The following is a 16676-nucleotide window of genomic DNA, read 5'->3' as shown; positions in this document are numbered from 1 at the left end:
GCATGCTTCTTGCACATAGAATGTGTGTTTCTTCAAATGTCAGAATAAGATTAAGTAGTGATGTTTATCATGCTGCAAGAAATTTTGTCAAGTGAAACTAGGCAAGTCAGATTTTTAAAAAGTTAGAAGCTACACAGTTAATTCAGGTTATCAAAGTTTGTGCAACAATGATGGAAGTAATACATTGCTGTATTAAAATAATCCATTCACAATTTTTTCTTATTCAAGTGGATTTTACATCATCTTTTTCTTTTGTGTCAACTTTTAATGTATCTTTGTGCTGTGGCAATATCACAGCTCATGAAGTTTATCTGAGGCACAATTACTGCTGATTGAAACTTTTAGAGTAATGATTTTTTCCACACAATGTTAATTATTTCTATAATATAATTATGCATTTTGATTTAGGAATTTTAATGAATATTTGAAGGAGAGATGTGACTGGGAAGTTCATTAGCCATGTGGTGTTCAAGGCCTTTTCAGAGGAGGCAGAGACTGAACATAACAGTTAAAAGAACACCAGTCTCAGAGAAAGGACATGTGGGCTCTGTCACCTGGGGTCTGTTTTCCCAGGCTTCCTTCACTAAATCTTTCTAGACTTCCATTTTCCATCTGACAAATAGGGAAAATAATACTTGCCCTTTATTCCTCATAGACTTGGATTTTCAGAGGCAGTTACAATTTCAAATATTCTAACTCCTTGACAGGACATTTGTCTTAATTTCTGGCTCACAAAGCCCAGTTACGTTAAGTGTATGTTGCATAACTAAGGTCGCAGGGAACTAGAAGCTACAATTCAGCCTGGCTTTTATGTGTCTCGTTTTATGTACAATTACTGTTCTCTTTGTCTTTATGGCTTTTAGACTCAAGATAAAAGCTCCAAAGCAGAGAGTTGAAAAAGCAGCCATTCACATCTCTGAGTAACCTTATTTTGTCATTCCTTTTGCAGGTTTTCTGAGAAATATGACAATTTTTAACTCTTACAGAGACTGAAAGTGTGGTTGAGGGAATCACAGACATCAGTTTCAAGTTGAAAAGGCCAATCCCTTGCTTTCATGTAAGACAATAGAAGTCCTGACACAGTTCATTCCCAACTGTCCATTCTGCATCCTTTGTGGAGGAAGTAGAATCAGTAGAAGAAAATGGAGTAGGGAATTATTGGAAGAGATGGCCAAAGGATAGGGAAAGTGGCCAGCTGGTCAGTATTAGGGTTCACACAGGTGTATTAGCGAAAAATAGAAAAGCTGTGTCTCCCATGGGGATACAGACTCTGGAAGCAGGAACCAAAAAGGAACTGGGGTTCATATGAAGTATTAAGGGGGACAAAGTAAAAGCCTGTTTGGAGAGACAATGATGCAGCTACTACCTATTGATTTAATTAAGAAAAACCCCTTTGAAATATAACGCAACAGGCTTTAATCTCTAGGAATGCATTTCTGAAACACAGCCTGACATCAAGGCAATGCTTATTCCAACAAAACTTCCTGAGTTTCAGTGGCTACAAAACTTTATAGGCTTCAATAGCTGTAGTATAACAATGGTTATGTTAGAATGAGGTAAAGCAGGACGATTAAAAAAAGGAAATGAGTAGAGTCAAGTGGAGGCTGAAAGAAATATATTAAAGGTCATTGAGGATTACACTTAGAAAATTAGGACTAATTATAAATGCAGGGAAACTATATTGGTGAACAGAAGTAAGTAGTAGTTTCTCATCTGAACAAAGGTGTCCTTCTGACTAGGAAAAGTTCTTCGTGGTGGTAACATTATCAAATGATACTTTGATATACCCCAGAATACCCCAGCAATGAAGATATGGTAGTTCATCAATGACTTGATTATACTTTTCTTTTATTTCTTATCAGCTGGATGATCATTTGTTTATTCAACAAACATACTACATTTATTTTTGTACATTTGATATAATATAAAAGTAGAGACGAATAAGACACAGTCACTTGCCCTTGAACTTTTCAGCCACATACACATATAAAGTTGCAATTCACTTAGAAGACATTTTATTTTTGAAAATAGACCCCCCAAAAAGATGACTAAGTTAAAAATAATGAGGAGGCTGTCTTTGACACTTTTGTCAGATAGTTATCTCGGAAACTCTGCGTTTTAAAAACTCATATTACTTTTTCTATCTTTGTGGAAGATAGAGACAATACTTCATATGATTTTCCATTAAAAAACCTGAAGTTTACTCTGGGTGTGCTTTGTTGCATGAATCTCTTGGGTACAAAATATTTTGCTTTTTGTAATAATGGTTGTTTACCTTGCTGTAAGCTAAAAGATCTGCTTGAATGATTTTTCATTCATTGTGTGTTTCTATACACCTTCAATTTGTAATGAGAAATGAATCATAATGCTTATGTCATATCAAAATTGACAGCATTGGCAATCTGATTAATATACAGTAGATTATTTCCATTGGCAAAGCAAATAGAACAATAGAATCGGAAAGCTAGAAGGAAATTCAAAATGTTATCAAGTCACTCTAGCTAAAGTCCACACCTATTCAAAACAATGGATGAATCTCTAACCATTTTAAGAATATTCAATACAAAATGTCCTACAATTCCTTTTGTTATCTTTGCCTGACATTTGTTGCTGACTTCATCAATTATGTAACTAAGTAATACATACAGACTCAAATGTTTTTCTCTCATATTACAACGGTACATGTGTTTAAGTAAATGGGATAAAGTAGTGTGCTAACAGGCAGCATTTCCTCATTGTTGAAGATGATTTTAGAATTTTCAACTGTAAAGAGATTCAACCCTCCTCCTCAACAATCTAGGGTGATTATTCTTTTTACTTAATAACCACCAGTTAGCTTCAAGAAATCATGCTGTAACAATAGCTACTCAGTAAGGCTTTTATGCCAATTCACTGTGGCAGAGTCATCATAATCACATTATCTATTGCAGAATAAAGAGCACCAAGATCAAACCACAAAGCAAAAAGTATAATCAGAAATTGGCCAAAATACCAGGTTATTGAGAAGAGAAGTTAGAAATCAAGGTATAGTAAGCAGGAAATAAGAATATTAGATGCAGATTCCCAAACTGAAGTTAAGACAGGCAGGAATCCTAAACTGGGAGGAAAAAGAACTAGAGAAGCAAATTGTCAACATAGAAAATAAAGTCTGTGAAGGTGCCGGTAGAGGTGGTTTTGATGGAAGTGACGTTATTTCCTCTGTCTTGACCTTGCATTTCAGACTAACTCAGCATACTCAAACAGACTTAACTATCCATCTTCCCTGCAGAGTTCAAGCAGAATCCAAAGTGACAAGACCTCCTACTTGCCTGATCAAAGAATCGGCAAGCTTATCCATGTGACACATATACATTTGCTATCACCTAATTTGGTGAAATATAAAGTCTAGTATGATTGACACTGGTATCTAGATATAAGCAAGGTTATTTCTATGCTATGTCAGATAGAAGAATAATTATTTTAAGTGAATTAATTTCTAGGAGTTCTTCCAACTATCTGTAATTTTGATATTATGTAATCTAGGTACCTGAATTATATCCTGAGGCCTATAATCTGGTAAATCAAATATAATTTAGTGTATAACAGTAGTGAGGATTAAAATGTTTATAAAAGAAATCAGAAAGGTGATACCTAGGCCATTTCTAAATTGGTGTCAGGAATGTTAAAAAAAAAAAAAAAAGAGGTATAGCTCAGTAGTAGAGCACATGCTTAGCATGGATGGGGTCCTGGGCTCAATCCCCAGTACCTCCATTTAAATAAATAAATAAATCTAATTACTGCCCCTTCAAAAAAGAAGTGTTAAAAAGGAAAATTCAGTTAATCAGTGAATTAAAGACCCACACCCAAAAGATACATGTTGACACTTAAGCCTTAAAAATATATAGGCTTTTTGCTAAATATTCACTTTTGTCTATAAACGAATTTTAGTAAATTAACTTCTGAAGCAAGATTAAGATAGTCATTGCCTTGGTGTTTCTAAAGATTTTAAATAAATACCTTTTCTTTCCATCACAAGAATGCCAGTATATATGCAGAAATAACTACTGATGTGTTTTCCTTCTATTAAGGGTTAAGCCAATAATTTTATTCATACAACATTTGGGATTAATGGATACGTATAAACCTTGTTTGGTAAAAGTTGCCAAAAAGGTAGATTAGTTTTGAATGGCTTAATGTCACCTTAATGTGTCATTTTTAGACTCTTAATCTTCTTATTCATTTGTAATTTTTTTGTCCAGTGGGAAGATTAGTATACTATGAAAATAAAACGAAGTCAGATGGTCTGTGTTGTGTTTTTATATTTTCTCACTTATTAGCATTGTGACTCTGGATAAGTCAACTAACTGTTCAGAGCTTCAGTTTACTCATTTACTAAATGGAAATAATAAAAAAGTATCAATTTGTGTGTCAAATGGAGATGATGATGATGATGATGATGGTAACAATGATAGAAAGCTTTTTGCAGATTTAAAGTGATAGTATTGTTGCTCTTTTATTCTTGGGTGTTTAAAGTGAAGAGTTTCCTTCTTCTACTAGTGTGTTAATGTGGCAAATATTGACTGAGAGAGGGGAATTAATTATTAGAGACTAGTATAAGGCATCATGCCAGTTTCTATATGATACACATAATTCCATAGACAAAAAGGTAAATGTAATATATCAGAGTATTTGCTGGGCTACCTGGATATCAGATGAAAATACAACTTAAGTGGGTCTATAACTGGTTGAATGCTAGATCTAAAGAAAGCTAATTAAAGAGCTGATATTAACTTAGAGAAGTTTCTTTCAAGATGACTCTATTATTGTTTCTATTCCATGCAGTTTTTATCAATGATTTGGATAGGGATATTAATGACATGATAATAAAATATGTGAAGGATCTCAAGAAGTCATAAGACTCTGGAACAATTGATTGAAACTAAAAATTTTGAAAAGCTCTTCAATTTGTTTCTCAGTTATAACTATTCAAGTATAGGATGAGTATGACATAGCTAAGAGTGGCAGGCATGAAAGATCTGGGGGTTTTTGAATTTGAATTTATTATAGATACTGAGTAATGTGGTAGGTAAGGAAAGCTAAAATGAAGGACCTAAGAACATCAAAGTTACTTGAAGCCCAGGTACACTTCAGGGGAATAGTGTAGCAGGGTTACCTTTCCACTACATAATATTGCAAACGAATGAAGACTAACTCTGCTGCTTTTTGCTGTCCTTTCTCTCTCCCCATATTTCTTCATTGGGGTTGACAGAGAAACCAGCATAAGACTCAGGAGAAGTCTGAAACAGTCACACACAAGCTTAATAAAAGTCAGAAAATATGGTCATCTCTATTATGTAAGGGTGTATAATATATATTAGTAAAGTTTCAGTTCCTTGATTTGAGCATTACATTTCATCAGATTATGTGATTTTATTATGTAAGCAACTGGTATGTGCTAAGAAACAAAAACAAATATCAGGCTCATGTAATTCTGAGAAGAAAGACTCAATTGCTTTCTCCTCATCCTAAAATAGACCCTAGTAATTGTTGATTTTACCTTGCCTTCTGTATTAGGCAGGGTTCTCCAGAGAAATGTCTATTTTTATAAGATAATATACTGATTCTATACTAAGCTATATAGTAGATAAGGATTTTCTAACATAAAAACTATGTAGTTTGTAATACCACTGAAATAATCATGTTACTTGCTTTGGAATTTGGCTGTCTAAATGAAAACACAAGTCATTTTACATGATCTGACATAAATTAACCCCAGGGGAAATCTTTTCAAGTGGAATTTTCAGGATTCTTTGAACTGACTCTTGTAAATTCTTAGGGGAGAAGAAATAAATGAGCAATTTACCTATGGAAGAATTATTTAATTATACCCATTTGCTCAATATCTTGACTTATGAAATTTGTTTTGAGATGAGAATGCTTGTTTTTTCCCTTAGCCTGAAAATATAATCACATTTTAAATCCCACCCTTATAATATCAATAAACATATTGGCTATTTGCTGAATACTGAACATTGTGTTAGCTATTGTGGATAATTACAAAATCAAAACAAAACAAAACAAAAACCTATGACATGGTTCTTACAGTTAATGTCTATTTAAATTTATTGGGTATATGAGACTATTTTTTTAACATTTTTTATTGATTTATAATCATTTTACAATGTTGTGTCAAATTCCAGTGTTCAGCACAATTTTTCAGTTATTCATGGACATATACACACTCATTGTCACATTTTTTTCTCTGTGAGTTATCATAACATTTTGTGTATATTTCCCTGTGCTATACAGTGTAGTCTATTCTACAATTTTGAAACTAGACTTTGATTAAAAATTAAGAACAATCTATAAATATGTATCATAAAACCTAATAAATATATTGACTATCAATTGTATTGAAATTCCCAGAAGGGAGATTAACCTCTCATCTCTAGCCATTGTAGATGGCTTCATAAAGGAAGAGGGACTTGAGTTAGATAGTAAATGAAGGAAAATTGAATATGTCAGTCCAATTATCTGCTTGGCCTCATACCCTGTAAGAGAATGTAGCCTATCCATAGTCCCTGCTACCAAATTTTATTCTAAATGTCACCTCTGTCTCTCACCCTACGCAGCCACATGGTTGACTATCTGAGCCAAGATCAATCTGTATACTATTTAGTGATCTATACTGTAGGCTGGTGCAGAAAGATGAGCAGGGTCAACCAGATTCTTGGTCTCTGAATTTACACTTAAGAAATATTGAGAGATTGATACCACTAATTATCAGAGAAATGCAAATCAAAACTATAATGAGGTATCACCTCACACCAGTCAGAATGGCCATCATTCAAAAGTCCACAAATGACAAATGCTGGAGAGGCTGTGGAGAAAAGGGAACCCTCCTACACTGCTAGTGGGAATGCAGTTTGGTGCAGCCACTGTGGAAAACAGTGTGGAGATTCCTCAAAAGACTAGGATAGACTTACCATATGACCCAGGAATCCCGCTCCTGGGCATATATCCAGAAGGAACCCTACTTCAGGATGACACCTGCACCCTAATGTTCATAGCAGCACTATTTACAATAGCCAAAACATGGAAACAGCCTAAATGTCCATCAACAGGTGACTGGATAAAGAAGTGGTATATTTATACAATGGAATACTACTCAGCCATAAAAACTGACAACATAATGCCATTTGCAGCAATATGGATGTTCCTGGAGAATGTCATTCTAAGTGAAGTAAGCCAGAAAGAGAAAGAAAAATACCATATGAGATCGCTCATATGTGGAATCTTAAAAAAAAAAAAGAACATAAATATAAAACAGAAACAGACTCACAGACATAGAATACAAACTTGTGGTTGCCAAGGGGGTCGGGGGTGGGAAGGGATAGACTGGGAGTTCAAAATTTGTAGATACTGACAGGCATATGTAGAATAGATAAACAAGATTATACTGTACAGCACAGGGAAATATATACAAGATCTTGCGGTAGCTCACAGTGAAAAAAAATGTGACAATGAATATATGTATGTTCATGTATAAGTGAAAAATTGTGCTTTATACTGGAATTTGATACAACACTGTAAAATGACTATAACTCAATAAGAAATGTTTTAAAAAAATATAAAATTTTAAACAAAGAAAAAATATTGAGAGATTGATATGATTATTAGTAGAGGTCTTGATATGTAGGATAGCAAGAGAAACCATGATGATGATAATTTCCAAAGCAAAAATATAAGGGAGCATAAAATATAAGGGGGCAGAAGTTTTGAGGAAGTAGAAAAGCCTATTTGGTAGAGAAAGGCGAAAAAAGAGTAAATACATAGAGTGAAGTTGAAAGTAGAAAATGAGAAGTGGAAAGACCATTATAGCCCATGAGAGATAAACAGAATAGCCAAATTCTAGAGCTTCCTCAGTTACAGGGGGCTTCTAAGTTAGACTTTTAATTTTAGTGGGCATATATTTGTACAAAAAATCCCCTCACAGCTTTATTGATACCAATTGGATAAGCAACATTTTTGTGACATAAAGAATCTAATTAAAATTAAAAGTTTGGAGTAGAATAAATAGAAAGGACGAGACATTCCAAGTGGGGGGAACAGCACAAGCCAATGTTCAGAGGAAATAATGAGTATAGCATATTAGAGAAGCTAATGAGCCTGCTGGCAAATGTTAAAGATGTGAATTAGTAGAGTGAAAATATGAAATTAGATACATAAGATGCCCTCAAATTCTGGTGGCATCATAAATTAAGTTAAGTAATTTGATTGAAATCTTATAGGCTGTGTAATAGCATCCAACTGATGTGGAAGATGGCAAAGTTAGAAGATGAATTTGTTGGAGCAGTGATACCAGCTTGGAAACTAGTGCAGAAATTCAGGTACAAGGTAAGACATGGACCACAGTGGCATATATGTGGCAGGCATTCCACTATTGCCCATTTCCATGACTGTAGAATACATTGCTAATTGATTATGGCACTCCTCACCTGCTGAGCATGGATGGTATCTTAGCATCATTTTCAGAATGGTATTGCTACTGGTAAGTGGCTTTTTATTGGAGTTAGCAAGCAAAATAAAATTTATTTGCAGTCACTGTGCTGGCACATTCTACTATTTTGGCAAAGAGATTTTTGATGGATTTTAACATTTATGATGTAAAACTAGGCTTACAGAATATGTATGTATGTATGTGTGTCCTGGGCACTTGGTTCCTTTGCATGTGGAGCTCAAATCTCACTATAATGAAATAACAAAGAATGGTTCAATGGTTTGTACTGAAGTATACTTGTATGAAATACTATTCTAGTAAGTAGAACATTAGCAGAGTATGGAAATTTTTAGTTTTTTATGTTTTGGTTATGCCTACAGAAATCATTTAAAATGGACATTCCCTAGTGTTTTTCATTTTGGGGATACCTTTTAAATATTTATAAATTCATAATAGTAATTATACTTTTGGTATATGTCAGTTGAAGAAATATGTAACGATAAATAGCTAGAGTGACCTTCGTAAACTTTTTAAAGAAATTTATATTTTATTCACCACAAAAGCATATACTTTTGAACACAGAGTTAATACATAGAAATGGCTTACATATTTATTCAGCCTACTAATAGTCCTTGGAGCGTGGGGTCTATGGGCCATAGTGGGGAACCACTGAACAAAAATATGTTCCTCAGAGAGCTTAGAGATCAAATCCAAGTGATGAACAAATGAGGAGGCAGGGCCACATGAACTCTGAGTTGTGGAAAAGAGGCCAAAAGAAACGCCATGGGTAAAATTTCTCTTGAAGAAGAGCACAACATATCTGCCTTTGCATGGTATCCTAACTCTCTTCTGCTTGTCCTGGGAAGTCATGTCACACCTCTTCTCCTGGCTGATTAAAATGTTTAGGCATAATTATAGTCTATTGGACAGCCTAACCTTCTAGAGCCCTTCACTCAATAAATCCCAACTTTTCATCAGTTAGCAATCATAGTAGGAGTGGGTTTGGGAGAAGTCCTGGCAGACATGACACGGGGAGACACAATGAAGAAACCAGTCATGTCATGTCATATATTCAATTTACAGACAACGTTTGGTCTTCTTAGGCATTTGTAAGCTCTGTATAAAACTGTATACCCTTCCTAACTCCTTTATTTACTCAACCACTGCCAATGAGTCTACAAATCATATTCAGAGCCATTGATCTAAAATGTCTTAAAATTCTTTGGAATCCTTTTATTTCCTGATTCTGCTATGCAAAAATTTGAATTGAGTACAAACTGATGATAAGTTAAAGAGAGCAACATTTACTGCTGCACAATATTTTGGACATTTTGTAAAAACACATTTTCTGGAGTGCCATAGGTCAAGGATCAGAGGTCTAATCTGATGGAAGCCAGAGCACAACCAGAAAAATATTAAAAGCAAATTGTGACTTAGACATCTTGGGAAAAAAAGAAAAAAACATGTAAGTAGAAAAGAGGCAAAGTGGGAACAAGTTTAGCTGAAAAACAGTAGAGTAGCATGAGTGTGAATTCAGAGTATTCCCTTATGTATAAGTCATAGATTCACATAAGCCTGGGATTAGGACCTTCCGAGAACCAGAATCTTTTTTTTTTCTTCATAAAATGAGTCAAAAAACAAGGAGAGAAAACCATGTATTTTGACTGAAGATATTTATTACTTTATAGACCAAAGACACGTAAAGCTCTAGCACATAAGGCTACAGACGAAAACAACAGAATTCAGGATGACAGACATTTTGGATAGCCAGTTAGAGCTGGCCCTGCAATAAATATAAGGTATATGTGATTAAAATCCTTTTGTTCACTTATCAGGCAAAAAATAAGCATGTGCCAGACACTTTTAGGGATTTGCAGAATACAGACATTTTCCTTGGACACAAGGAGTCTAGAAGGAGAAATGGACATGTCAAGAAAATAATTATATGTTTCAGTTTCCTCATTAAAGAAATATTTATTAAACACCTACTATATGCCAAGTACCACGTTATTCCAAAGGGACATAAGGTATAGTGATGAGCAAGGCAGGCATGGTTATTATTCTTATAGAGTTTGGAATATAGTATGCTATCATAGAAAGCTCTTGTGTACTGAAGAGTGTTCTAGAATTAAGGACATATATGTATAATTTAACTGCTAAGCAGTAAAAGACTTGCCTGTTTCGTTCTTATGTTGTGTAACTTCTTCCTTACTATCAAAACTATACTTTTGTTGACATAGGCATCCATCCATTCCTTCTTTTATAACACAAGCATTTCAAAAACTACCTCACTTTGCAGTTTAACCTCTCTTTTGGAGAAAAAATAGACTCTTGCTATCAATGCCTTATTGCCAAGGAATAGAAAGTAAAAGTAAGAAAAGGACTGTGTTCCTTAGGCTGTTATCACCTAGTTAAAACAAAACAAAAGAAAACAAAACAAAACTCTAATCCTGAGTTTTTACAGGTGATGGTTGAGGTACTTAAGAGAATAGACAAGAATTGTCAATGAAAGGAGGCTATCTATAAGTCTCCCAAACTAAAAGCATGCATATTAGTAGTAGATAAGTGATTTAGCTCCTCTTGGGCTTTTGACTCTATTTAGAGTATGGTTATGTGGTATAAAGCAAAACATGATTGAAACAGTAGAGTGGGGTTTCTTAAACAATCCACTGATGTATGTTTGGATTCTTTGAAATCAAAAGTGTTCTAGATGAGATGCATAATACTGAGGGCAAAAATACCTGGTTAGTAGACCTATTATACTAGTTAAGATGGCACTTCATAGAGGTTAAATCATAGTTGAACTGCTCATGTCTTGTTAATTTGGTGATATTCCAGACCTAGTTGAGGACCAGTGAAAAACAAAGGTTTGAGACTGGGGCAGCTCAAAACTATTGAGACTTCAATTGATAGATGCTATGAATCAGTCTTTAATTTTACTATCAAGGCTCATCATAGTGGTAGGCCTCTCTGATATGGCATGACTTGAATTCAGGTCACACCAAAAGACTTCCCAAATACTTCTGACATCCTCAAATCATGAAAGGTCACTTTTTAGATGAACTAGAGCAATGGGATGTTTTTCTCCTCATTATTAGATGGTATTAAAACCTAGGGGAGTAGGAATTTAAATGGGGAGAGATGGAGGAAAGAGAAGGAATTTTTGAATGGGAAGCAATGTCAAGGGGGATAAAGCAGTTTACAGGGCTGTAGTGGAAGGATATTTGAACAATGTTGTCAAATCATAGAGCACTAATTTGGAGTGGCTAAAAGGCATCATGGGGAGGGTGTACATCAAGTGGTAGAGCGCATGCTTAGCATGCATTAGGGCTTGGGTTCAATCCCCAGTACCTCCTCCAAAAATAAGTAAACCTAATTACCTCCCCCCCCCGCCAAAATAAAATAATTAAATAATACAATAATAAATAAATAAAATTTTTAAAAGATTTAAAAAATAAAAGGCATCAAGGAACAACTTGGTATCTGAGAAAGATGGCAATTAGGACCTAGAATAAAATTGCAGAAACTGTCATATCAAAGAAAAACATCTATGGTTTTGCAGTAGGTACATGATTCAAAATTCATTTTTGTCTGTACATCTGAAGGACAATATTCTTTCCAAGTGGTAATTGTAAGACATGTAATTTTACCAAATGTATGTACACAGCATCTTCTCTCTCTTGACCTTAAAATCTCAGACAACAAATTTTGTGGTCATTGCTGTTTATTAGGATAGAGGGGAAACATCTATCTTGCCAAACACACCCTTGAAATGATCTTTTAAGGACATTGTTAGGCAGCCCCCAAGCTGCCTGTTCTCCTTGAACTTGGGGATAGAACTGAGACTATCAAATATTTTATTCTCAGTGTTGTTTGGTAATCATGCCTGACTTTCTGTTGTAAGAATATAAGGACATAGAAAACAATCACCATTTTAAGCCATGGAATACATGAGAATTTATCCTTGTAACAGCTCTATGTCATTGCTTTAGCTGGTAAATATTGTACTTTAGATTTGGTGACACTTTGTTTGCACATTGCCTCTCTAATATATAGTGCATTTTTAGAGTGCCTGGATTGAAAATTCTTTCATTGATAAGAGATAGTGAGCCATGTATCATAGGGTGCAACAATTCTATAATGTGCTCACTGGGGTGAATGTAATCAAGAAGGATTTTGTAAAGCTATTACTATCTAATTATGTTTTATCAGAGCCTACAAAGTGTCCACACAGCTCTGGCACTTATCCTGAAAAACCAGCTAAACAGTAACAAGCGCCAAGAAAATTAAAGCCTTCTGTCTTAGGAACACACACATGGAGCCCATATGTTGGAAAATTGGTCTGAGCTTTGTTTACCACAATCAGTTACTTTGCAACACTTAAACAAGGGATTTAGAAAGGATTCTGAAGCAACTAAGCCAAGCATTTCTCATAAAATTATTTGATAAATATCTTTATGGATTTTTTTAAGAAAAAAAAAACAAGTTTTACTTAAGGATTTACAAGCTTAATATTAACCACACTGTTCCTTTCTCTGTCTCTCTTTTTTTCCCCTCTGGGTATCAAAATGTTTTTATTTTCTTTCCAACATTACTGACACTTTTTTTTTTACCCCCAATAATTTTTAAATGTGTATTACAGTATTGCTAACCATGTGCATGCTGTTGTACAGCAGATCTCTAGAACATTTTTCCTTTCATGACCAACACCCATTGAACAACTCTCCATTTTCACCTCCCCTAAGCCCCTGGCACTCACCAGCCTACTTCCTGTTTCTGTGAGTTTGATTACTTTAGATATCTCACATGAATGGTATCATACAGTATTTGTCTTTTGTGTTTGGCTTTTTTCACTTAGCCTAATGTCATCAAGGTTCACCCATGTTGTAGCCTATGACAGTATTTTGTTTTCTTTTTTAAAGCTGAATAACATTTCATCGTGTGCATATACACAGTTCCTTTATTCATTTATCCATTGATGGACATTTAGATTGTTTCAACATCTTGCTATTGAAAATAATGACGCAATGATCATGGCTGTGTGAAAAAATACTATTCGAGATCTTGATTGCAATTCCTTCAGATTTATACCCAGAAGTGCTAGGTCACATGGAAAACTATTTTGATCACTATACCCTTGTAATATGTTTTGAAACCATGAAGTATAAGAACTCCAAATCGGTTGTTATTTTTCAAGATTGTTTTTGATATTTGGGATCCTTTGAGATTCCATATGAATTTTAGTTTTTTTTTTTCTATTTCTACAAAAAGAATGCCATCTACACAAAGTAACTTCCAAAGAATACAATATGGGAAGAGAGAAAAAGAGTAGTTTTACAGTGGACAAACCTGACAAACAGTACCTCGGCCAAGTGATCAAAGTCAACATTAACAGGATAAATCATATTGATAATATGTACCCTTGCTAAGGTGTGATGAAAATGACACTACACTTTTGTGTTTGTTCTCCCTTCAGTTCCCATAATCACAGACTAGTAGTTAGAAAATTATCATACATAGCCTAATTGAAGAACATTCTTACCAGATATCTTACCGATGCTCTTCAAAACATTCAAGGTCATCAAAACAAGAAAAGGGTAAGAAACTGTTACAGCTAGGAAGAGCATAAGGAGATATAATGACTAAATGTAATGCCTTAACCTAGATGGGATCCTGAAATAGAAAAAGGATATTAGGTAAAGACTAAGGAAATCTGAAGAAAGTTTAGACTTTTTAAAGTAAAATCTGTCAATATTGGTTCATTAATTGTAACAAATATACTATACTTACATATGATGCTAATAATAAGGGAAACTGTGGTTATACAGAAATTATCTGTGTTGTTTTCATAATTTTTCTGTAAATCTAAAATTGTTTTTTTTAACATTTTTTATTGATTTATAATCATTTTACAATGTTGTGTCAAATTCCAGTGTTCAGCACAATTTTTCAGTCATACATGGACATATACACACTCATTGTCACACTTTTTTCTCTGTGAGCTACCATAACATTTTGTGTATATTTCCCTGTGCTATACAGTATAATCTTGTTTATCTATTCTACAATTTTGAAATCCCAGTCTATCCCTTCCCACCCTCTGCCCCTCTGGCAACCACAAGTCTGTATTCTGTCTATGAGTCTATTTCTGTCCTGTATTTATGCTTTGTTTTTGTTTGTTTGTTTGTTTTTGTTTTTGTTTTTGTTTGTTTAGATTCCACATATGAGCGATCTCATATGGTATTTTTCTTTCTCTTTCTGGCTTACTTCACTTAGAATGACATTCTCCAGGAGCATCCATGTTGCTGCAAATGGCGTTATGTTGTCAGTTTTTATGGCTGAGTAGTATTCCATTGTATAAATATACCACCTCTTCTTTATCCAGTCACCTGTTGATGGACATTTAGGCTGTCTCCATGTCTTGGCTATTGTAAATAGTGCTGCTATGAACATTGGGGTGCAGGTGTCATCCTGAAGTAGATTTCCTTCTGGATACAAGCCCAGGAGTGGGATTCCTGGGTCATATGGTAAGTCTATTCCTAGTCTTTTGAGGAATCTCCACAGTTTTCCACAGTGGCTGCACCAAACTGCATTCCCACCAGCAGTGTAGGAGGGTTCCCCTTTCTCCACAGCCTCTCCAGCATTTGTCATTTGTGGATTTTTGAATGACAGCCATTCTGACTGGTGTGAGGTGATACCTCACTGTAGTTTTGATTTGCATTTCTCTGATAATTAGTGATATTGAGCATTTTTTCATGTGCCTTTTGATCATTTGTATGTCTTCCTTGGAGAATTGCTTGTTTAGGTCTTCTGCCCATTTTTGGATTGGGTTGTTTATTTTTTTCTTATTGAGTCGTATGAGCTGCTTATATATTCTGGAGATCAAGCCTTTGTCGGTTTCATTTGCAAAAATTTTCTCCCATTCCGTAGGTTTTCTTCTTGTTTTACTTCTGGTTTCCTTTGCTGTGCAGAAGCTTGTAAGTTTCATTAGGTCCCATTTGCTTATTCTTGCTTTTATTTCTTCTAGGAGAAAATTTTTGAAATGTATGTCAGATAATGTTTTGCCTATGTTTTCCTCTAGGAGGTTTATTGTATCTTGTCTTATGTTTAAGTCTTTGATCCATTTTGAGTTGATTTTTGTATATGGTGTAAGGGAGTGTTCTAGCTTCATTGTTTTACATGCTGCTGTCCAGTTTTCCCAACACCATTTGCTGAAGAGACTGTCTTTATTCCATTGTATATTCTTGCCTCCTTTGTCGAAGATGAGTTGACCAAAAGTTTGTGGGTTCATTTCTGGGCTCTCTATTCTGTTCCATTGGTCTATATGTCTGTTTTGGTACCAATACCATGCTGTCTTGATGACTGTAGCTCTATAGTATTGTCTGAAGTCTGGGAGAGTTATTCCTCCAGCCTCTGTCTTTCTCTTCAGTAATGCTTTGGCAATTCTAGGTCTCTGATGGTTCTATATAAATTTTATTATCATTTGTTCTAGTTCTGTGAAATACGTCCTGGGTAATTGGATAGGGATTGCATTAAATCTGTAGATTGCCTTGGGCAGTGTGACCATTTTAACAATATTGATTCTTCCAATCCAAGAGCATGGGATATCTTTCCATTTTTTAAAGTCTTCTTTAATTTCCTTCATCAATGGTTTATAGTTTTCTGTGTATAATTCTTTCACCTCCTTGGTTAGATTTATTCCCAGATATTTTATTACTTTGGGTGCTATTTTAAAGGGGATTGTTTCTTTACTTTCTTTTTCTGTTGATTCATCAGTAGTGTAAAGAAATGCAACTGATTTTTGAACGTTAATTTTGTAACCTGCTACCTTGCTGAATTCTTCAATCAGCTCTAGTAGTTTTCATAATTTTTCTGTAAATCTAAAATTGTTCTTGAATTTAAAACGTTACTCAAAAAATGCCTCAGCTTGGAGGCACCACTTGTTGGTCATTGAAAGGAAGTGTTTAGGTCTTTCAGAAAGAGAAGAAAGTGGCTGGATAGTTTACTTGGTATAGATATCATTGGAAGGCACTGTCTATATTTGATTTCTGGGCTCCTAGTATTCTTTTTTCCTTCTTCTCTCTACTCACAATCTATAATTTAGCCTGTCCTCTGCACACAGGAACTACCTGTGACTAGAAAATAGATTTAAGTGTGTGATAAGAGTACTCTGTAATGTCATTATAAACACCCCAAA

The 16676-nt window shown here is 34.6% G+C and overlaps 1 pseudogene; it reads left to right on the top strand.

Annotated features, from left to right (window-relative positions):
- The first annotated feature begins 271 nt into the window (after window positions 1-271).
- On the top strand, window positions 272-395 carry LOC116151125 (U4 spliceosomal RNA; annotated as a pseudogene).
- Window positions 396-16676: the final 16281 nt, after the last annotated feature.

Source organism: Camelus dromedarius, chromosome X (genome assembly GCF_036321535.1).
Source record: "Camelus dromedarius isolate mCamDro1 chromosome X, mCamDro1.pat, whole genome shotgun sequence".
Taxonomy (NCBI): domain Eukaryota; kingdom Metazoa; phylum Chordata; class Mammalia; order Artiodactyla; family Camelidae; genus Camelus; species Camelus dromedarius.
This window is presented reverse-complemented; position numbering and strand designations above follow the sequence as displayed.